At 39.2% G+C, this 23620-nt stretch overlaps 1 protein-coding gene across 2 annotated transcripts in view; it reads left to right on the forward strand.

Annotated features, from left to right (window-relative positions):
- The window catches only part of DCC (DCC netrin 1 receptor), a 1302902-nt gene that overhangs the window by 842873 nt on the left and 436409 nt on the right, over window positions 1-23620 (forward strand). The gene's annotated exons all lie outside the window — the stretch shown is intronic.

Genomic DNA, 23620 nt, shown 5'->3' on the forward strand with positions numbered 1-23620 from the left:
TATCACCTTTCACCATTTGCAAATCATTCTTGTGACTCTATTAATACTCATTATTCTCAATGCACCAGAATTTTCATTTTCCCTTTTTTTCCTCTCTTGCATTATTTTTTTAGAATTATTATTATTAAGGAATTTTTTTGGAGGGGAGCCCTACTGTTTGGTGTGTGGGATGTGAGATCTTAGTTCCCCAACCAGCGATTAAGATTAAACCCAGGCCCTTGGCTCTGAGAGCATGGAGTCCTAACCACTGGACAGCCAGGGTGTTCCCAGGAAATTATTTTAAAAAACATGTTTAAGTCTGCTTAAATATGTTTTCAGAAGAAAGGGGAGAGAAAAAGAGGCAGGAATGAGGCATGGGGCTCTCATGATCTCTTTCATCTGAGATGACGTGCCTCTTTTAAGACAATCATTTTCAAATGTTTAGCTGTTTCTTCTTGCATTTACCTTTGTATTTCTAAATAATAGAAATAGCTGTTGTGCATAGCTGTTACTTTTAGATATTACACATTGATTTCTATTTTGGCAGATTAATGTTTTAATTACTCTGTACCTCACAGTTTTTCTCCTCCATTACTTTGTGTGTGTGTGTGTGTGTTTAATTTTAAATTGGGGTATAACTAACAGCAACAAAATGCACTTAAGTGTTTAGTTCACTGAATTTTGACAGCTATATACACTTATGTGAAGTGTTAGTCGCTCAGTCATGTCTGACTCTTTACGACCCCAAGAACTGTAGCCTGCCAGGCCTGTCCATGGGATTCTCCAGGCAGGAATACTGGAGTGGGTAGCCATCTTCTTTTCCAGGGGATCTTCCCGACCCAGGGATCAAACCCAGGTCTCCCGCATCACAGGTGGACTCCTTACCATCTGAGCCAGCAGGAAGCCATACATCCAAAATGTATTTATGTAAAATCATAAACTTCTTTTTAAGATATATTTTTTAATCTGTTGATTATGCCATGTGCTTATGTAACTGCCGCCCAAAACAAGTTGTAGATTTTTATCCCTCCAGGGTATTCTCTCATGGTTTTATGCCCTGTTTTTCTCCCCTTCCTACATACCTGTGCCATTATCTGATTTCTAACACCATAGACTAACTAGTTTTGCCTGCATTTAGATTTCGTATGTGTGCGTGCTGTCTGTTCAGTCATGTCCAACTCTTTGCAACCCTATGGACGGTAGCCTGCCAGGCTCTTCTGTCCATGGGATTCTCTAGGCAAGAATACTGGAGTGTGTTGCCATGCCCTCCTCCAGGGGATCTTCCCAACCCAGGAATCGAACCCATGTCTCCTGCGTCACCTGCATTGGCAGGCAGGTTCTTTACCACTAGCACCATCTGGGAAGCCCCAGATTTCGTATAAGTGGACTTACACGAAATACTGCCTCTTTTTATCAGACTTCTTCCCCCTAACCTCATTTTTTGAGGGCAGTCCATGTTGTTACATATACCAACAATTCTTACTTTATTGCCAAATGCTATACCATTGGTCATAATTTGCTTATCTGTTTTTTATTGGTAGTTATTGGGATTCTTTTCTGACTTTTTACTGTTATCAATAAACCTGTTGTGGACATTTACAAGTAGGTTTTTGTTAACATATTTATTTTCACTTAAGAATAGAGTTGCTAGACCAAAGAGGGTAAAGTGGGAGGTGGGATGAATTGGGAGATTGCGATTGACATATATATACTATTGATACCATGTATAAAGTAGATAATGAATGGGAACCTACTGTATAGCTCAGGGAACCCTACTCAGTACTCTATGATGACCTGAATGGAAAGGAAGTTCAAAAAAGAGGGGTTTATTTATATGTATGGCTGATTCACTTTGTTATACAGTAGACTCTAACAACATTGTAAAGTAACTATACTATACTCTAATAAAAGTTAATTTTTAAAGAATAGAGTTGCTAGGTCATGTGGAACTCCAAAATAGTTCACCAAAATAGTTAAAAATCAAATACCATTTTATAATCCCTCCAGCTATGTATGAAATTTCTATCCATATTATTCAATATTTGCCATTTGATTTTAGACATTATTTCTGATCTCTTTATGTGTCATCTGTATTTCCTCCAAGTTCCCTTTTACATTTTTTCTGTCTCTTTCATGTCATAGATATTCCTAAAGATTCTGGAGTCCAGGCTACCAATGCAGACTTTAAAGTGAAGCACTGAATATCTTATACAAGCACTGTGTATGTAGGCAGGAAAATCAAACCTCACGCTTCCATTTAGGACAGTCACGTGGCCATCTATCTTCTAGGAGTTGTCTTCAAAATAATAGCGTCTTTTAGTCTTTACTCTGTTGTGGTGTGGATTCCCCGAAGAGAAATTCTCTTCCTTCTGCTCTGGATTTATCAGTCTGGCTCCTAGGTTTTGGAGCCAAGAGGGTGAAGAAGTGTGGAACTTCTCCTTTCCAGTGTGCCGATTTGATTTAATCTTTCCGTCTCCCATCTCACACATTATTCCTCCTCTTCTCTGTTACTTGGTGTCGCAAGTCCAGAGCTTTTCTCTTTTAATTGCTGCCTAGGCTACACCTCTTTACTCCTACCCAGGTTGCCTGAGGACAAATAAGTTGACTGTGTTAGGGAGGGAACAGAGGGAGCTTGGTGTGCTTAACACAAAGTTTCAACAGTTCTCCTGCTTGAAGCCCATTACCTTGCCATGGGCCTTTCATAGTATGAGGTTATCTGGGTTCTGTGGGGTGAGTCATTTGCTTCCTATGAATATCTCAGACACACTTGAGTTTACTCCTCCTCTGACCTGCTAAATCCTGAACCATACTGCATCCATCTTTTCTTCACCTTTGATCATAGATGTTTTCCTGCCTTCCTAAGTGATAGTGTTTCTTCCTTGATTTCTATGTTTGGAGGGCTTAATGTGGTGTTAATTTTTAAATTACATGGTTTTATCCAAGATATCCAGATTACTCTGTAGTTGAGCCTTGGGGGAGACTGAGTTAGAGGAAAAGTATAGTATTTGCCGATGGAGAGTGAATGTAGTGTTTCTGAAGATCTAAATTTAATGGGGTCACTCAGTTCATTGTCAAGCCTACTTAAAAGACTGCTTTAGAAAATGACACAGAGGAACTTCAGAACTTTAGAACAGGGGTGGTACTCAATCCCTCTTCATCACCAGGAGGGTATTGAGGCCAAAAGTTCAAACAAAGGATATAGTCACCTTTTAAAATATAAGTGAATTGCAACACCAGCATACTGTGCTTGTCCTAACTTTGAAATGAAAATAAGTACATTCACAGTATTTCTTTATTCTCTCAAGAAGGCATTGAAAACCCATAATTATAGAATTTATTAAGGAAAAGTAACTAATAAATACTGTTAGAGAAGAATGCTCAGTTGAGGGATTGATAGGCAAGGGGTCTTATTTTTAGACTGTACTTGGAAGGATGTCAGAGTTGTTATTCACTGACAAAGGTAAAAACAAGTTATAAATTAGCTCATTGGAAACTACAGGGAGAATCAGAGCTGACAAGCTATTGACATCGCATGAGGCAACCAAGGAAGGATGTGCCGAAGTGACACATGGGTGATCTGGCTGCAAGAGTGATTATTGATGAGCAGGATCGGGGAAAATTTCCTCCAGGTCTCAATCAACATATATAGTCAAGAGCCTCTGACATGCTAGTCACTGTGTAGGCTATCAAAAAAATTAGACCACCAGTGATTTCAAGAGAGATTAGTTTGATTGTAGAGACAGATTCAAGCAAAGAGATGTTATAAAGGAATTAATGTGTGTGTGTGTGTGTGTGTGTGTGTGCGCACTCAGTCGTGTCTGACTCTTTGCAACCCCATGGACAATGTCAGCCAGGTTCCTCTGTCCGTGAAAATTTCCAGGTAAGCATACTGGAGTGAGTTACCATTTCCTACTCCAGGGAATCTTCCAAACCCAGGGATTAAACCCATATCTCTTGTGTCTCCTGTTGCTGAGTGCCAATTAAGTGATACAGATGGTAAGAACTACCTTAGCTCTGAAGAGACAAGTCATACTTAGATGGAGAATGGAGTCTACATAGGAGAAGCAGAATTTGCCATTACTTTTAAAAAGGAATCAACATGAATCAAAGTGGATGTTCTAAATTCTATAAGTCTGTCAAGGCACTTGGAAGCCTGTTATCGTCTCTGAGTTATTGTGGGGGTGTTTGTAGCCACATTATACTTTGGCAGAGATAAAGAAGCATGCAGTTCATCACTGTCTCATAGAGAGCACACTTTTTAGATACTTTTGTAGTGAAAATGTGTCTTCTTGCCCTACTTATGTGCATATTTGCTCATCTTTGGCAGCATGATCACAAAGCTGAAGACTTCAGGCAGATGGAAGCAGTATCATATTCAATTTTTGTATTTTTTTTTAAATAAGCAAATTTCCCAGAGAGAAATCAAAGTCGAGGAGGAGTCTAACCAGTGATGTGATGATAAGGAAAACATCCCTGATTTAAAGGCTTGACCAGTTTTCTTTGATGTGAATATAGTCACCATGGCCAGTCTCAAGCTACCAACTTGACGCTCCTGCATCCTGACGTGGGGACAGTTGAGTACAGCTGGCTGTCCTGAGCCATCAGACTTTCAGATCCCATGCAGAAAAATGCAGGCAGGGATGGTGTCAACATTTAAAGGTTTCTTTTTCAAGTCTAATTCTCCCTCGGTATATCATTTTTCCTCCTCAGATAGATAGTTATGGTGACAACATTATAAAAGTCAAAGATACTTTATCCCAATATGTGTCTTGTTCATTTAGGCTGTCAAATGCAATTTAGTTTGTTATTGATAGCAGCAGTGCCTTGCTGCTTGAGTAGACACGTGGCGGGGATGTGAAGCGCAGAGAGGTGGCAGGACCGGATTTCACCACAGGTGTGGTGCAGCTGTTTATTATGGACTCAACTTCTGATACAAGCCTGTCATTCCAGGGATGCTCTTCTGAAAATAGGGACCATCATTCTAAAATCCTCCACAGATTGGCGCATGAGTGCTAAGTCACTTCAGTTGTATCTGACTCTTTGTGACCCCATGGACTGTAGCCCGCCAGGCTCCTCTGTCCATGGGATTCTTCGGCTAGAATACTAGAGTGGGTTTCCATGCCCTTCTTCAGGGGCTCTTCCCGGCCCAGGGATTGAACCCATGTCTACTGCATCTCCTGCTTTAGCAGGCAGATTCTTTACCACTGGACCACCTGGGAAGCCTGGACAAGTCTCCTATTTACCTGTAAATGTGTGAAGCACAATAATCAAACAGTGAGTGATCATCTGGTTAGAGCCTCTTTTGCCAAAGGCCAAACAAGTTTCCGTACTGACTTCCTTCTTCTAAGCTTCCACATCTGTGGGCATCTAATAGCCCTCTTAGCTACCACATGCTAGTCATCATTTTCCTGCTTTCTCAGGGGTTTCTGCTGTGCTGCCAGCCATCACATCTGACAGAGCCTGGACCAAAGTACAGACCCCACTGCTCTCGTTGATGCCCAGGAAGCTCCTCGAAAGACCAAGTTGGGGCCCCAAGCCATCCCAGATATAAAACCATCCACACAAAGACAGCTGAATATAATGCCAATGCTGTAAATTCACATTATCCCTGAGACTTTAGTGGAAAACTCAAGTGTTGTTTAGCCCTGTTAGTTGTGTTCCTTCTTTTTTCTGAGCGCCCTTTTAGAAGATTCAGCAGTGAGTCTCCAGGATTGGACTGAGCCCTCTGGGTAATGGACTCTGTACGCCTTCTGTTTCTGAAATTGTCCACATGTGTGACTTACTCTGGGGATATTATTCCTTCTCCAGGTTTCTCTTTATAAGAATCTACCACTTAATAAGATCGTACCTCCCGCTCCGTACATCACACAGATTTTATAAACATCGCGGAAGAGATGAGAGAGAAAGCAGTTTCTCCACTCCACTCCACTTGCTTTCTTTCCAGTTAACAAAGGGAATAGAAGAGCACACTGGTTTTGGAGCCACTGCCCTCCAAGACTTGTCCACGAGTCTCCAAAGCTCCTCATATAGGGAACCACAAATTCAGGACAAATCTAGGTAAAGCCAGAGGGCAGAGCCAGGAATGAAGCCACAGTGCCACCGATGAAGAACTGGGAGAGAGGAGTACAATTCAGAGTTCAGCTGCTGGAGTCAGGAGGAAATGTGACTTGGGGTGGAAAGAATAATGAAGAGGACAGGTCACGCACATGTCAGAGGTTGAGAGAGCATGTTCCTGGAGCACCAGCTAGGTTCACGGAGTCAGGCAAGGTGTGTGTGTTCACTGTTATGAAAAGATTTATTATAAGCCAATCATACACAAAAATGGACAAAGGAGCAATTTGAGGCTGCCTGTCGCTTTCAAGTTTGAAAGATGTATCTACAGTGAATGATATTCTGCTGCACTGTGCCTTTGTTAAAACATCAGCCTATGTGTTGACAAGGCAAAGGTGTGTTAAATATCTTTATGTATAGTCACTCCAATAAAGCAGGACATACACTTAATTATAGTCATTTAATGGTGGCTTTTCTGCTTTAATTATAGTTTTATATAATCTAAGCTTGATGTAACTAAATAAGAATGAAGTAGCATTTACATGCTGAGTTTTCAGACCCTGTAGGCTTGTGAATTCAACTCTCAGTCTGAATGTATAAGCCTGTGTAAATAATATACATGCTCTTCATGAGTATCACTGTACTAGACCTTCTCACTTCTTAAATAGGGACAAGATTTGTTTCCCAGTCATTGGAGTTGCAGAGAGCCACAGAGCTACCTTGAGTGACTTGTTTTCTACCCACAAATCTGGATTTTGCTTATCCTGTTGGCAGATCAAAATCTAAGGGGCCCAGTGGATGGCTTATCTCTTAGTTCAGAATTTGACTCTAGGGTGAGAAGACCCCAATTAAAAGAAATCTTTTTTTTTTTTTTTGACACTTTTCAGAGTGTTAATTTTTCTTATAGCGATTTACTTTGTGCATGTACTTGACCTAGAGATTTCAAAGGAAAGACATACTAAACGCCGTTTCTGACCATGTGACTAGCAATGGGCTTGCAGGAACAGAGTGACATTCTCCATCAGTGAATGTAGGTGACGTTTGCAGGCATTCAAGGCAACACTGAAAATCCTCTCCCTGTGTTTCCTGGCGGCCGATTCTTACTGCTTCATGTCAGTGTTGCCCCTGTTGTCGCTTCCTCAGGACCCTTCTTCAGCACTAGTACTAGGTTGTTAGGGGTTTGATGAATAGACAGCATGTCTGACGAGGAAAATAACACCAGGGACTCATAATTGCTGGCACCTCTCATTCATTTGTTTTTGCTGGTTGAGGACGCGTTTGTGTAATGGCATCTCCACGTCTGTTCACCAGACATGTTCCATGAGCCTCTGCTTCTTAGCATATTTGACTGAAATCAAACCTATGCCTTTCTCTTATTTTCCTAGGCTGAATTTCACCAGTAAGGGGGACAGGGTCGGGGAGGGGCCAGGTTAGGAAAAAAGCTCCTTCCAAAGATGATGTAACTTGGCAACCTTAAGCTCATGAAATGAGAGGAGGGGAAAGATGAAATAAGAATATGGTAAGTCAGGATTCATCCTACAAAACACTCTTTCATTAGGGTTTGTGTATTAAAGGTCATATAGCTAGAAGGCCAGCTAAGATGTCATGTTTATTCTATGAAGAAAAAACAATGAAATATGGCATTTTGACTTTGACATCCCTCGTCTCAAGTCTGGATAAAATTCTCTAGGGGTGTAGGAATCATTTTTTGTGTCTCTACTAATTCTTAATCCATTCTTCCTCTCTTGATGTGGTTACAGTGAGGACTACTGCATGTAGGGCTGAGAGCTGAGTTTCATGTATTTTTTTTTTCTCCCCCGAATGTTCCCAAAGCTCTTGTGTTTATTTATATTTGTTAGCTTACCTGAATGGGGGAAATAGTATTCAGCAATTCAACGATGACTAAATGGAATAACAGATTTTCACTTCCTAAGGGAACATTTGAGAGTGATTGAATTGCTCTCAATCTACAAGCCATTCTTTTACACCATTTTCTACTTGACTAATTGATTATGACAGGTGTCACCTAAGCTCTGCTGCTCAAGCTGGCCTGATGCTAAGACAGAGGTAGAGCAAGGAACTTCTGCTGATGAAATAGAAAAGCTATTCATGGGTATTTTTCTTATTGATTTTTCCAGTATGTGATGTCAGTTAATTACTGAGAGCCATTCACTGAATAAATATAAGCAGTCATTATGACTGTATTTTCAATTGATTTCTCTTTCCCTACAAACATGATCGGTGATTTGTTCCTTTTGAGCCAAACAGAAATTGAACTCTCTATGGTTGTAAAATATATGTAAGCACTAGATACGAATATATGCCCATGAAGAGTAAAACTTGGTGTGATATAGATACAGGTGTGTTTGTGTGGGCAGAGAAGGAGCAACATACCTCATTATTGAAACACTATTTGGAGAACTGCCATAGACTCGCCATGTCTCTCTTGTTGTTTTTGTTGTGTTGTTCAGTCACTAAGCATGTCTGACTCTTTCCGATCCCATGGACTGCAGCGCACCAGGCTTCCCTGTCCTTCACCATCTCCGGGAGCTTGCTCAAACTCATGTCCATTGTGTCAGTGATGCCATCCAACCATCTCATCCTCTGTCATACCCTTCTCCTCCTGCCTTCGATCTTTCCCAGCATCAGGGGCTTTTCCAATGAGTCAGCTCTTCACATCAGGTGGCCAAAGGATTGGAGTTTCAGCTTCAGCATCAGTCCTTGCAATGAATATTCAGGGTTGGTTTACTTTGGGATTGACTGGTTTGACTTCCTTGCAGTCCACAGAACTCTTAAGAGTCTTCTCCAGCACTGCAGTTCAAAAGCACCAAGTCTCTAATAATATTAAATCCTTTGTGCATGAATGAAAAATTAATTTTTCTCAGAATATACTCTTAGGAGGAACTGAATTGATAATATCCATGATATATGTTGAATCTTGAGGTTCAAAAGGGCTATCCTGAAGACCATTAAGACATTCTGTAGTAGGCTTGGTGATCTCCTCTTTCCATGAAAAAGGTCAATACTGACCTTTCTGGAGTTTTGCATCTTGACCAACATAATAAATTGCTATAATAGTTTTCTATTTCTGCATAAAATAGTACCACAGACTTAGCAGCTTAAAATCACATGCCTCCATTACCTCACAGAATCCATGGTCAGGAGTCCAAGAACAGCTTTGTTGAGTTTTCTATTTCAGGGTCTGACCAGGGTAATTTCAGGTGCTGGTCATGGTTGAGGTCTCATCAGAAGTTTGACTGGGGAATAGCCCATTTTCATGTTCCAGAGTTGTTGGCAGAATCTGTCTCTGTGACTATAGGAGCAAGGGCCCCATCTTCTTACTTCTCATTACCCAGTGGCAGTTCATTTCTTCAAGGCCAGCAGAAGATCTTCTCCTTTCAGTATGCTAAGACAAAGCTTGACAGAATTTTACCTAATAGTGAGAGTGGCTCAGTGATAAAGAATCTGCCTGCCAGTACAGGAGACAGAGGAGATGCAGGCTCAATCCCTTGGTCAGGAAGATCCTCTGGAGGAGGAAATGGCAACCCACTCCAGTATTCTGGCCTGGACAATCCCGTGGACAGAGGACGCTGGTGGGCTGTAGTCCATGGGGTCGCAAAGAGTCGGACACAACTCTGTGCAGGCACACAATTGTGAGAGTGAGGACTCCCTCACCTTTTGTCATATAAATTAAGGGAGTGCCTGTCTCATCAATTTTGCCATATTCCGTTGACCAGGAGTCCAACTGTGTTCAGAGGAGATGCAATTAGTTACCTGAGGTCATGTAGATCACCTTAGGGTAACATCCACTATAGTTGTTTTGCAGAGGGCTTCTGAAAGTAATAATTTAGTAATATATTTCAATAAATAATGTATCTTTAAGTTTATAAATGTATATTTAAGAACAATTTAAGCAGAGTATGACTTAATTTTAAACTGGATTATTATTACCTTTAAAACTTGATTTAATTTATATGGGTTTGGTTTTTATACAAAATCACGTAGATACTATACAGAATCAGACACATCCTTACAGGCTGCATCAGGCCCTGAAGGAGTTAACGTGTCTCTCAAACGTTGTCAATTTCCTTCTTCCTCATCCATAAAATAAGACCTGTAATTTGCAAAATGAATCTGCATTCTTGAGCAGTGACTGAATGAAAAAACTGAGTATTTTAATAATTAGCTATTCAATTATCTTATGGTTGCCTACTGTTTGTAAAATCAAAAACATAATATGAAATAACATAGATCATAATATTAGTTACAGATGTCAGCTTCCTCCTTTTTTCCTGAAGAAAAGGTGTTAATGAATTACTCTAGACTGATTTCTGACATAATTGCCAGGACTGTACAATATATCATTCTACATTTCTGCCAGCAAATTAGCATCTGTGATTCATACAGTGGGAACTTACTTAGTTCTATCATATACTAAATAAACGTTGCTTAGGTTTTCAAAATAACAGGTGGCTCTATACCTTCTAGACTGAAAAGAATTTACAGTTCTGTCATTGAATTAGTGAATATTTCAAAGATGACACTAACAATATGCCTGTGGGTTCACAGCAAAATAAGGCTGCAACTCTGACAAGCTACTAAATACTGCAAATGCATCAATAATTTCCACCTAAGAAATATGACTTTTAATAATTTTAACTCCTTTTTTCTACCTAATATATATTTTTTCCTGACAAGTACACAACACTCAGCACTTAATATTCATTTTTGAATACCAGGAAGGCAGCCACAGATGGTGTCAGTGCTTGTAATAGTCTCTGCGCTTGTGCATACTGGATGGTATCAACTGCAGCCACGAGCTGGGGTTTGCAGGCATTCTTTGCCACTTTATTGGTGACCTTGGGTATATTCCTGAACCTCTCATGATGCAAAATCACAGGAGAACCCACTTAAAATGCTCACTGATTTGCGCAGTACCTGACACATCGTTATCATTCAGAAAACAGTGATGAGGGGCTTCCCTGGTGCCACAGTGGTTAAGACTTCGCCTTCCAATACAGGGGTTATGGGTTTGATCCCTAGTTAGGGAGCTATGATTCCACATAGCTAGTGACCAAAAACAAACAAACAAACCAGAATATAGAAACAACAGAAGCAGTATTGTAACAAATTCAGTAAAGGCTAAAGCAATGTAAAAAAATGTGATTACACAATTTCTTATCACAATAAGCCACTGTTGGCCATTGTCTATATCATTTTGCAGCCTAAACTGTCCCCCTGGGGCTGCAACTTGTGTGGCATAAAGCAGGAGTGTGAAGGAATTCCCTGATGGTCTAATGGTTAGGACTCTGCTTTCACTGCCAGGGACCCAGATTCAGTCCCTGGAAGGGCAGCTGAGATGCCACAAGCCATGTAGTGTGCCCGGTAAAAAAGAGAGAGAGAGAGAGAAAGCAGTAGCGTGTTATTTCTAACTATGCAACTTTCTTCAGGGATCAGGAAGTTCTTTGGCCTCATTCTCCCTGAATGGAAGAGGCAGTGGGAGTTTATGTTATTATACTTGTCCTTAAAGTGAAGAAATGGAAGCAAAGGAAGATTAGTGTTTGGCCAACAGAGTGCACTGGTGAAGCTGGCATTAGTAAGCACCGTCTTGTGACCTAATTCCTAGTTATATTTTCCTCTTGGGCATCTCCTTTATTTAACAGAAGCTCATAGGTGCTTCCCATGAGTCTGGCATTATTATGTGTGCTTTGCCAGTTTTCACTTGCTTGACTTTCAAGGCGGAGTTAGGTACTGTTGTTACCATGCACCGTGTGTGTATAGGTGAGGAAACAGGCTCAGAGAGATGAGGGTACCTGTGTGATGACATATATCTGTGACATGACAGGATTGTTTGGGGTCTGGAATCTGTATTTTATTTTTGCTTGGAAGAATATTTGCTGGTGAAAAATATGAAGATGATTATATTTTTTTCTTTGATTGCATCCAAAGAGCAAATTATGTTTAAACAGGAAGAGCAGAGTTGACACATGTGTGGGTGTGCGCACACACACACACCAAGAGGTCCTAGTAAAATAGCCAGTATAACATAGATGGATTCCCCCAGAGCAATACTCATGTGGCCCTTATAGACTTAGATAGGTAACTTAAAGAAAATGACTTTTAGGAGTCATGCTGTCACTTCTTTGGGAGTTTTATGGAGGCTCTCCAGAAACACTTACAACCTAAAAAAATCTCTTGCTCAGCTGGAACAAACTTGTCATTGGAAACTATGTCTTCAAGACCACTGAAGAATTATTAGAGATATCCTCACCATCAAGTGAAGTGCCAGACATGGTCATTCACACTTCAACCCCACTTGCTCCTCAACAGTAAACTTAGATTCAAATTACACAGATAAATACAGGAGCCCTTTCTGGACTCTGTGTTTAACCACTGTCCAGTGCTGCCTTTCATTCTCAGATTGATTTGTTGATTTAGTTTGTATTTTCTCCCTAGGGATCAAAAACATATCAAATAGTGCCTAATCTCCCTATCCTAAGGTCATCAGAGCTTCTACTCTGTTTAACATTGCATCAGTCACCAAGAAGGGTATGAGAATATGTGCTCCAAGAGAGAAGATAGTTATCTTGTCTAGTAGTTTTCCGTCCCCTAGAACAGACCCTGATACTTGGCAGGTGATCAGCAAAAAATATTTTAAGTGAATCAAAGATTAGATAGATTGATGAATGAATGGATACATGTATGAATGCGGTATGTACCTTTTTCTCAAGGGAGCTTTTAGTCTATGGAGACAAACTGTAATTCAGATAGATAAAAGGTTTTATGTCTTTTTATTCCTTTCAGATTGTGTGAGGAAACTTTCCACATATAAAACTATTTCAGTCTGGGTGAAACAGATTTGCTCAGTTTTAAAATATATATTAGAAAAACATATGCTAAAATCCAAATTAAACAAGCTTTTATCTGCATGGCTCAGTCTCAACCCAGATTCGTTTAGCAGAGGTGAAAATGAATTCTTTCACAGAAATTATCTTGCCATATTTCAGCATGACATTTCCGTATGGGTGGCATTTTTATGAGAGGAAGCTGTGAAGGAGAATAAGAATGGGGTGGGGGAGACTGTTGAGGGTGTCCTCATCTTAATGCCCCCCAAAATAGCAGAATGTAAAGAGATTAATAACATGCTGAATTAATAGTAAGGATTTAGAAGACAAGTTTTTATTTTCTTATCATTCCAAAAAACAACAGCATGTTTATATTTTTTAAACTGGGGGCTATTCAATTTGCTCAAAAAAAAAGGAGACAGAGTGGATATCTCAACAAGGGAGACTAATCGAGAGAGCAGAATGAATTTTTGTATAAAGACTAATGCATGCTAAGGGGAGAGGAGGAAGGAAATGTCATTGTGTGGTGCAGTTGGGTTATTGTTTTAAGATTGAAAAGATGAGTTCTGAGGATGGAATTTCACTGAAGTGTATAAAACCAAGAAGGATATGAAATGTGGCCATTGATTTATTTAACAAATCCCAGTATCCTATACCCCAAGGATCTACTCAAAATTTAGAAGTGGTTGTTTTAACAGGAGCTATAAATATATTACATAGCAGATAATAAATTCAGAGTGCAAATGGCGCAGGAAGCTCCCTAATATGTCATTATGATAACTTATGAGATTTTTAATACATATCTCTAAATTTTACCATTGATATCATGAGGGTTAGTCAAATGCTTATATAACATGGTCCCTGGTGAACCATCCACCAGAGAGAAACCTGCCAGACTTGTTACCTAGTTACATATAGCTTCCTTTTGATGGAGTTATTATGGAGACAAATGACAACGAAAGTGCCTAGTGACTTACATTTCCTATTTTTAATGGGCTAAAAATTGTGAAATGACCTGAATACAAAAAAATTAGAAAGTAAGAGAATAAGAGTATGTAAGTATAAGTATCCTCCAAAACAACAACAATAAAACTGAACTGTGTTTCTAATCTGATATACATCAAGCAGGGCATAGACAAAAGTGAGCGTGTGAAGTGAAATTCAAAATTATTTCTCATTAGCGACGTCAGAGACGGGCAAAAGCCTTAGAGAAGAAAGAAGCTGAAGTTTCTGACCAAAGTAGGTTTTACCCAGTTGCTGAAATCAAATTACCATCTCTAGAGGGCATAGTGTTTTATGTGGAAGTTCATCCTGGGTTTAGTGATCCATGACATTCTTCCCTGGACCAGCGTGGCCTGTGACATGTGAGTTTTTAGAAACATATCTTTAACCACCTGGATTTCATGGATTCCTCTGGTTATTTAGTCCTTTCATCTGAATCATTGGTATGCATATGTTCTCTTCAGTAAATTTTACTGGGTGTTTTCTTGACTTCCATCAGCCAATCCTTATACTCATCTCTACCCCCTCCTCATAGTTAACACGTTTACAAAAAGTGAGTCTTTGTAGAGGATCATGTCATCTGCAAATAGTGAGAGTTTTACTTCTTCTTTTCCAATTTAGATTCCTTTTATTTCTTTTTCTGCTCTGATTGCTGTGGCCAAAACTTCCAAAACTATGTTGAATAGTAATGGTGAAAGTGGGCACCCTTGTCTTGTTCCTGACTTTAGAGGAAATGCTTTCAATTTTTCACCATTGAGGATAATGTTTGCTGTGGGTTTGTCATATATAGCTTTTATTATGTTGAGGTATGTTCCTTCTATTCCTGCTTTCTGAAGAGTTTTTATCATAAATGGGTGTTGAATTTTGTCAAAGGCTTTCTCTGCATCTATTGAGATAATCATATGGTTTTTATTTTTCAATTTGTTAATGTGGTGTATTACATTGATTGATTTGTGGATATTGAAGAATCCTTGCATCCCTGGGATAAAGCCCACTTGGTCATGGTGTATGATCTTTTTAATGTGTTTTTGGATTCTGATTGCTAGAATTTTGTTTAGGATTTTTGCATCTATGTTCATCAGTGATATTGGCCTGTAGTTTTCTTTTTTTGTGGGATTTTGTCAGGTTTTGGTATTAGGGTGATGGTGGCCTCATAGAATGAGTTTGGAAGTTTACCTTCCTCTGCAATTTTCTGGAAGAGTTTGAGCAGGATAGGTGTTAGCTCTTCTCTAAATTTTTGGTAGAATTCAGCTGTGAAGCCGTCTGGACCTGGGCTTTTGTTTGCTGGAAGATTTTTGATTACAGTTTCAATTTCCGTGCTTGTGATGGGTCTGTTAAGGTTTTCTATTTCTTCCTGGTCGAGTTTTGGAAAGTTGTACTTTTCTAAGAATTTGTCCATTTCTTCCTCGTTGTCCATTTTATTGGCATATAATTGTTGATAATAGTCTCTTATGATCCTTTGTATTTCTGTGTTGTCTGTTGTGATCTCTCCATTTTCGTTTCTAATTTTATTGATTTGATTGTTCTCCCTTTGTTTCTTGATGAGTCTGGCTAATGGTTTGTCAATTTTATTTATCCTTTCAAAGAACCAGCGTTTGGCTTTGTTGATTTTTGCTATGGTCTCTTTTGTTTCTTTTGCATTTATTTCTGCTCTAATTTTTAAGATTTCTTTCCTTCTACTAACCCTGGGGTTCTTCATTTCTTCCTTTTCTAGTTGCTTTAGGTGTAGAGTTAGGTTATTTATTTGACTTTTTTCTTGTTTCTTGAGGTGTGCCTGTATTGCTATGAACTTTCCCCTTAGGACTGCTTTTACTGTGTCCCACAGGTTTTCGGTTGTTGTGTTTTCATTTTCATTCATTTCTATGCAAATTTTGATTTCTTTTTTGATTTCTTCTGTGATTTGTTGGTTATTCAGCAGCATGTTGTTCAGCCTCCATATGTTGGAATTTTTAATAGTTTTTCTCCTGTAATTGAGATCTAATCTTACTGCATTGTGGTCAGAAAAGATGCTTGGAATGATTTCTATTTTTTTGAATTTACCAAGGCTAGCTTTATGGCCCAGGATGTGATCTATCCTGGAGAAGGTTCCATGTGCGCTTGAGAAAAAGGTGAAATTAAAACCCTAAAGACTCCACCAGAAAATTACTAGAACTAATCAATGATTATAGTAAAGTTGCAGGATATAAAATCAACACACAGAAATCCCTTGCATTCCTATACACTAATAATGAGAAAACAGAAAGAGAAATTAAGGAAACAATTCCATTCACCATTGCAACGAAAAGAATAAAATACTTAGGAATATATCTACCTAAAGAAACTAAAGACCTATATATAGAAAACTATAAAACACTGGTGAAAGAAATCAAAGAGGACACTAATAGATGGAGAAATATACCATGTTCATGGATTGGAAAAATCAATATAGTGAAAATGAGTATACTACCCAAAGCAATTTATGGATTCAATGCAATCCCTATCAAGCTACCAACAGTATTCTTCACAGAGCTAGAACAAATAATTTCACAATTTGTATGGAAATACAAAAAACCTCAAATAGCCAAAGCAATCTTGAGAAAGAAGAATGGAACTGGAGGAATCAACCTACCTGACTTCAGGCTCTACTACAAAGCCACAGTTATCAAGACAGTATGGTACTGGCCCAAAGACAGAAATATAGATCAATGGAACAAAATAGAAAGCCCAGAGATAAATCCACGCACATATGGACACCTTATCTTTGACAAAGGAGGCAAGAATATACAATGGATTAAAGACAACCTCTTTAACAAGTGGTGCTGGGAAATCTGGTCAACCACTTGTAAAAGAATGAAACTATAACACCATATACAAAAATAAACTCAAAATGGATTAAAGATCTCAACGTAAGACCAGAAACTATAAAACTCCTAGAGGAGAACATAGGCAAAACACTCTCTGACATACATCACAGCAGGATCCTCTATGACCCACCTCCCAGAATATTGGAAATAAAAGCAAAAATAAACAAATGGGACCTAATTAAACTTAAAACCTTCTGCACATCAAAGGAAACTAGTAGCAAGGTGAAAAGACAGCCTTCAGAATGGGAGAAAATAATAGCAAATGAAGCAACCGACAAACAACTAATCTCAAAAATATACAAGCAACTCCTACAGCTCAACTCCAGAAAAATAAATGACCCAATCAAAAAATGGGCCAAAGATCTAAATAGACATTTCTCCAAAGAAGACATACAGATGGCTAACAAACACATGAAAAGATGCTCAACATCACTCATTATCAGAGAAATGCAAATCAAAACCACTATGAGGTACCATTTCACACCAGTCAGAATGGCTGCGATCCAAAAGTCTACAAATAATAAATGCTGGAGAGGGTGTGGAGAAAAGGGAACCCTCTTACACTGTTGGTGGGAATGCAAACTAGTACAGCCACTCTGGAGAACAGTGTGGAGATTCCTTAAAAAACTGGAAATAGAACTGCCTTATGATCCAGCAATCCCACTGCTGGGCATACACACTGAGGAAACCAGAAAGGAAAGAGACACGTGTGCCCCAATGTTCATCGCAGCACTGTTTATAATAGCCAGGACATGGAAGCAACCTAGATGCCCATCAGCAGATGAATGGATAAGAAAGCTGTGGTACATATACACAATGGAGTATTACTCAGCCATTAAAAAGAATACATTTGAATCAGTTCTAATGAGGTGGATGAAACTGGAGCCTATTATACAGAGTGAAGTAAGCCAGAAGGAAAAACACCAATACAGTATACTAACGCATATATATGGAATTTAGAAAGATGGTAACGATAACCCTGTATATGAGACAGCAAAAGAGACACTGATATATAGAACAGTCTTATGGACTCTGTGGGAGAGGGAGAGGGTGGGAAGATTTGGGAGAATGGCATTGAAACATGTAAAATATCATGTATGAAACGAGATGCAAGTCCAGGTTCAATGCACGATACTGGATGCTTGGGGCTGGTGCACTGGGACGACCCAGAGGGATGGTATGGGGAGGGAGGAGGGAGGAGGGTTCAGGATGGGGAACACATGTATACCTGTGGCGGATTCATTTTGATATTTGGCAAAACTAATACAATTATGTAAAGTTTAAAAATAAAATAAAATTAATTTAAAAAAATTAAAAAGAAAAAAAGTGAGTCTTCCCATCCACAATTTAAAAAAAAAATTTTTTTATTGGAGGCTAATTGCTTTACAATATTGTGCTGGTTTCTGCCATACATCAGTATACAATCAGCCACAGGGATACGTATGTCTCCTCCGTCTTGAACCTCCCTTCTGCCTCCCACTTTGTCCCACCCATCTAGGTTGTCACAGAGGTCTGGGTTGATCTCCCTGTGTCACACAGCAAATCTGTTTTACATTTGGTCATGTATATGTTTCAATGCTATTCTCTCAATTTGTCCCGCCCTCTTCTTCCCACACTTTGTCCATAAGTCTGTTCTCATGTCTGCGTCTCCATTGCTGTCTTGCAAATAGGTTCATCAGTAGCGTCTTTCTAGAGTCCATACACGTGCATTAATAAATAATATTTGTCTTTATCTTTCTGACTTACTTCACTCTGTACAATAGGCTCTAGATTCATCCACCTCATTAGGACTGACTCAAGTAAGAGTTCTTTTTTATAGCTGAGTAGTATTCCATGGACAGAGGAGACTAGTGGGCTGCCGTCTATGGGGTCGCACAGAGTCAGACACGACTGAAGCGACTTAGCAGCAGCAGCAGCAGCAGCATTCCATTGCATATATGTACCACCGTGTCTGTATCCATTCATCTGTTGATGGAGATCTAGGTTGCTTCCATGTCCTAGCTATTATAAAAAGTGCTGCGGCAAACATTGGGGTACATGCGTCTCTTTCACTTATGGTTTTCTCAGGGTATAAGGCTGGTAGTAGAATTGTTGGGTCACATGCTAGTTCTAGTCCTAGTTTTTTAAGGAATCTCCATTCCATAGTGGTTGTATCACTGTACATTCCCGCCAACAGTACAAGAACGTTCCCTTTTCTCCACATCCCCTCTAGCATTTATTGTTTGTAGATTTTTTAACACCCATCCACAATTTTTAATTTTATTGCTAATTACTTTAGGGCTAATGACTTCTTGTTTTCTTACCATCCTCGATGGTGTTTCCACTCTTTCCTGAGGAAGCACACAGGACACAGTTGCCCAGGGTCCAATCACAGGCTGTAAAACCAGTGGTGATGCACACGCCCATCTCCTTACCACACAGGACAAGCAGCCTTTGTGATGCTCCAGGTCTGTGCTACCTGGAACTCATCATGCCAGCTTGAACAAAACTGTCTTTCCATTCAGTCACTGGTAATTTTACTATTAATAGCTGTGAGCGGCTTCACAGTTTGAAAAACAATGAAACAAGGGTCTAGTTTGGAATCCAGAGCGTTACTCCGTCTGATGAAATACAGAGTGGACACAGCAAGACCGGTGCCCGGTGGAACAGACGCATCAGCATGAATCCTGTGTGCTCTGGGTGGGATGACGGTTTCTCGATTGATGGTTGCAGTCTGAGTGCTTTGGCTCTCAGGTCTGTGTTTGGAGTCTGGGTGGTGCGCATCTATTTTACCCTCCTCGATTCATCTTTCTACATGGGCTGATAAATGTTCACTCTGACCACACTGAAGAGTCCTGAAACCTAACATTGCCCTTGTTCATTTTTTTTCTTTTTTTAATTCTTCACTCGGAATGAAATGGTGTACTCCTAAAAGATAAGCATTTTTTTTTTTAATCATGTGTTTCAGCTTTTTAAAGAAACACCAGAAATAAGAGCATTAGGGCTGACCCAGCAACTGTAATTAGAGCAACAGCTCTTCCTTCCCTTTTCTAAATAAACTATTTCTACATACTGTGATTTTTTTTTTTCAGATTTACAGAAAGTTATAAAAATATGGCAGAGTTCCTTTATACCTTCACCCCGTTTCTCCCACCGTTGACATCTCCCATTACCATGGTATATTTCTCAAAACTAAGGAACTGGCATTTGTACATTACTATGACATAGACTCTAGAGTTTATGTGGATTTTGCCAGTTTTTCCATTAATACTATTTTTCTGTCTCAAGATCCAGCTCAGGTACTGCTTTCATTTAATTGTCGTGTCTCCCCAGCTCTATGATGGTTTTCTGTAATGGTTTCTGCCTTTATTTTGTTGGGGTGTTTTTTGACCTAAGGATCTTGAATGATACCGGCCAGCTATCCAGTAGACTATCTCACAATCTGGGTTTGTCTGAAGCTTTCCTCATTTAGACTGAGGTTATGGGTTTTGAGAAGAAATACCAAAGAAGAATAATGCCCTCCCTATCACATAATATCAGGGCTGTGTGATCGCTACCCTTCATCACTGGGTATGATAATTTAAGTAGTAAACTAAGTTTGCTAGGGTTTTACCATGAAATTTGAATGTTTCCCTTTGCATATACTCTTTTCTTTGGAAGCAAGTTACTAAATCTAGCTCATTTCTGCCTCTCTGCCTCTGTTTTTAATATTTACAATCACCTCTATGACTCAGATCTAGCAGAATTACATTGCATTCTCTGTTAATTCTCTAACACATAAAGAATTACTGTACAAGGCAGTGTAGCCTCGTGCTTTTGTCTGGGGAGGGGTACGTCCTCTTCTGAGAGCACAGAATGATTGCTCAGAGAGCCTTCACCAGGAAAAGTGAAGGCTTTACAGTCCCCACATTTCCCATCCCTTATCTTTACCCAGGAGACTTAAACCCCAGAAGAGACAGTTGACATATTTGAGTTATGACATAGGAGGGTGGCAGAGAGGACCAAAGATGTCTCCTCTGCTTCATCTTGTATTTGGTTTGTTTATTTTATTTTCTAGTCATCCTTCAGTGGATTTATTTAAAATGTAATATTGTGATCTCTGTTCAGACACAGCTAGAGTAAGGAGGAATCATTCATAATCACACCTACATGCTTATTAAGAAATAGCTACAGAATCCCAAACTATATATTTGTAATATAGAAGTGTTTTAGTAAGTGTGCATGGAGCTCTGAACTCTGTAATTTTTTCCCCTCTGTCAAAGTATTTACTTGTGAACAAATATATAATTTACTCTTAACTTTACATAACCAAAGGTGTGAGAATGATGGTTTCTTTCTCACTGAAGCTTAATGAATTTTTGTATTCCTGAAGATGAAGGTCACAGTACTTTGTATTTTTATGTTAACATCCATTATATTGAAATAATTATTTTTGGTGAAATTAGTTGTTGCTAGGAGTAAAATAGATAACTAATAAGGACTTACTGTGTAGCACAGGGAAATATATTTAATATCTTGTGATAACCTATTAATATAATAAAAAAGAATATATATATATATATATATGTAAAGAGAGAGGGAGAGAGAGAACCACATCACTTCACTGTATACCTGGAAGTGACACAACATTGTAAATCAACTGTATTTCAATAAAAATGTAAAAACTAAAAACAGTAGTTGCTCTGAGGAGGAGATAATAGGAATTTTCAAATATATTGAAATAAAAGTTATATACTAACATCACTGCCCCATCTTTTCAAACTTTGTTTCTTGGTTAGTTTAACTGATTTGTGACAGCTGTTTGCATACTAGACAAGCCAATCCTTTGTAATATTATTAAAAATATTGTCCCAGTTTGTCCTTCGTGTTTCAGTCTCATTTATTATGCTTTTCCCTACAAAAGTTTTAGTTCCAGTACAGTCATATTTATCAAGATTTTTCTTTGATTTGTGTTCTTGTCATTTTCTTAGAAATGCCTCCTCACTTCAATAGCCAAGAATATGAGTATATTCCCCTCTGTTTTTCTTGAGCAGCTTTCAGAATTTTTTTTTTTCACATTTATTTCTGCACACGCTATTCTGGCCTGTTCTTTATGTACCCTCTTTGCAATACTGCACAGAAAGTTAAGCGTCTTATCCAGGATCACACAGAGACCATGTCGCCGAGCCCTGTTTGACTCTGGTGAACCCCTGTGCTCTCATTGTTGGAGCTGTCTCTCCAGGTGGAGATTCATAAATCTTTCTAGTGTAAATTTCCATCCTAAGATTATTAAGCCTCCTGTGCAAGGACAGTATATACCTTTGCTCTCAATGTAGACAATGCTGATGTTTATTAAGACGGAAAAATAGTCACAACAGGGGCTAGTGCCACTCATCCTCCTCTTTAATTTTAGACTCTTTTACTGAATTCAAAGTACTTTATGAGCATCATCTGCTGTAGTTAATGTCTTCATGGTCATATTTAAGAAGAAGCATGTTCAGGCTACATTTTGACACTGGGGGGAAAATTCAGAGACAAGAAGTGTTATAGTAAGGTCATGTAATCAGTAGTGACCTTAGCACAGAATTCTACTGTGTTGAACCTCCTTTGAATTAGTGTATTCAGTAGTGACCCTAATTGGGCTTCCCCTGTGGCTCAGCTGGTAAAGTATCTGCCTGCAATGCAGGAGACCTGGGTTGGGAAGATCCCCTAGAGAAGGGAAAGGCTGCCCACTCCAGTATTCTGGCCTGGAGATTTCCATGGACTGTATAGTCCAGTATTCTGGGCTGGAGATTTCCATGGACTCTATAGTCCATGGGGTTGCAAAGAGTTGGGCACGACTGAGGGACCTTCACTTTTACTTTCTTTCTAATTCTGAACTTTTTCTGTATCATGTTTCTTTTTTATTAATTTGAAAATTTACTTTTTAATTTAGTTTTGGCTATGTTGGGTCTTCATTGCTGCGTGTGGGCTTTCTCTAGTTGCGGGGAGTGAGGGCTACTCTCTGGTTACTGTGCCTGGAATTCGTATTGCAGCGGCATCTCTCGTTGCAGAGCACAAGCTCTAGGGCGCACAGGCTTCAGCAGTTGTGGCTCATGAGCTTCATTAGTTGTGGTGCCTGGGCTTAGTGGCCCCACGACATGTGGAATCTTCCCAAACGAAGGCTGGAAGCCATCCCCTACACCGGCAGGTGAATTCTTCACCACTGGACCATCAGGGAAGGCTGTCATTGGGTTCCAAATTCAGTCTCAAATTTGGATGAGTCACTTTCAAAGGAAAAAGGGGGGGAAAGAGAGCAGTTTCTTAAAAAGTAGAAAAAAGAAGAGCGAGAAGAGACAGAGATAGGAGTTATTGTTACTTCCTAGGATGATGAAACCTTAGTAACAGCAACTTTAGGGATTAACCCATTTGCACGCTTGCCCAGCTACTAACTGGTGGAGAATATAGGCTGTCTCCTAATTGCAATCCCAAGACTTTTTTTACTTTACTTCTGAAAAAAAATGACATCCATCCTTTCTCTTACTTGATGCTGGTGAACATGTGAACACAGGTCAAGCACATACTGAGTTGGCCGGAAAGTTTGTTCAGGTTTTTCTTCAAGATGGTGTGAAAAACTTGACCCAACATTTTGGCCAACCTGGTATTTTGCTTCAGCTTGTGTAGTAGCCAGGAGTCAAACTTAAAATAGATATTTTTGTTATGGTGAATGAATACCTGTATCTTATGTTTCAGAATTTTGCATGCCTTTTGTTATTCTTGAATTATTGGAGGAACACATGTATACTAATTAAATAATTATTAAAAAAAAAAAGAAATTTACCAACTATAATTCTAACTGATATGGGTCTTTAAGTAAAGCAACACATTGAATGATTGAAAAAAAAATACTAACAAGACTTTTTAAAAGATCTACCGTTTCTGTAAGAATTAATATTGTTCTAT

This window comes from Bos javanicus, chromosome 24 (genome assembly GCF_032452875.1).
Source record: "Bos javanicus breed banteng chromosome 24, ARS-OSU_banteng_1.0, whole genome shotgun sequence".
In the NCBI taxonomy this organism is placed as follows: Eukaryota; Metazoa; Chordata; class Mammalia; order Artiodactyla; family Bovidae; genus Bos; species Bos javanicus.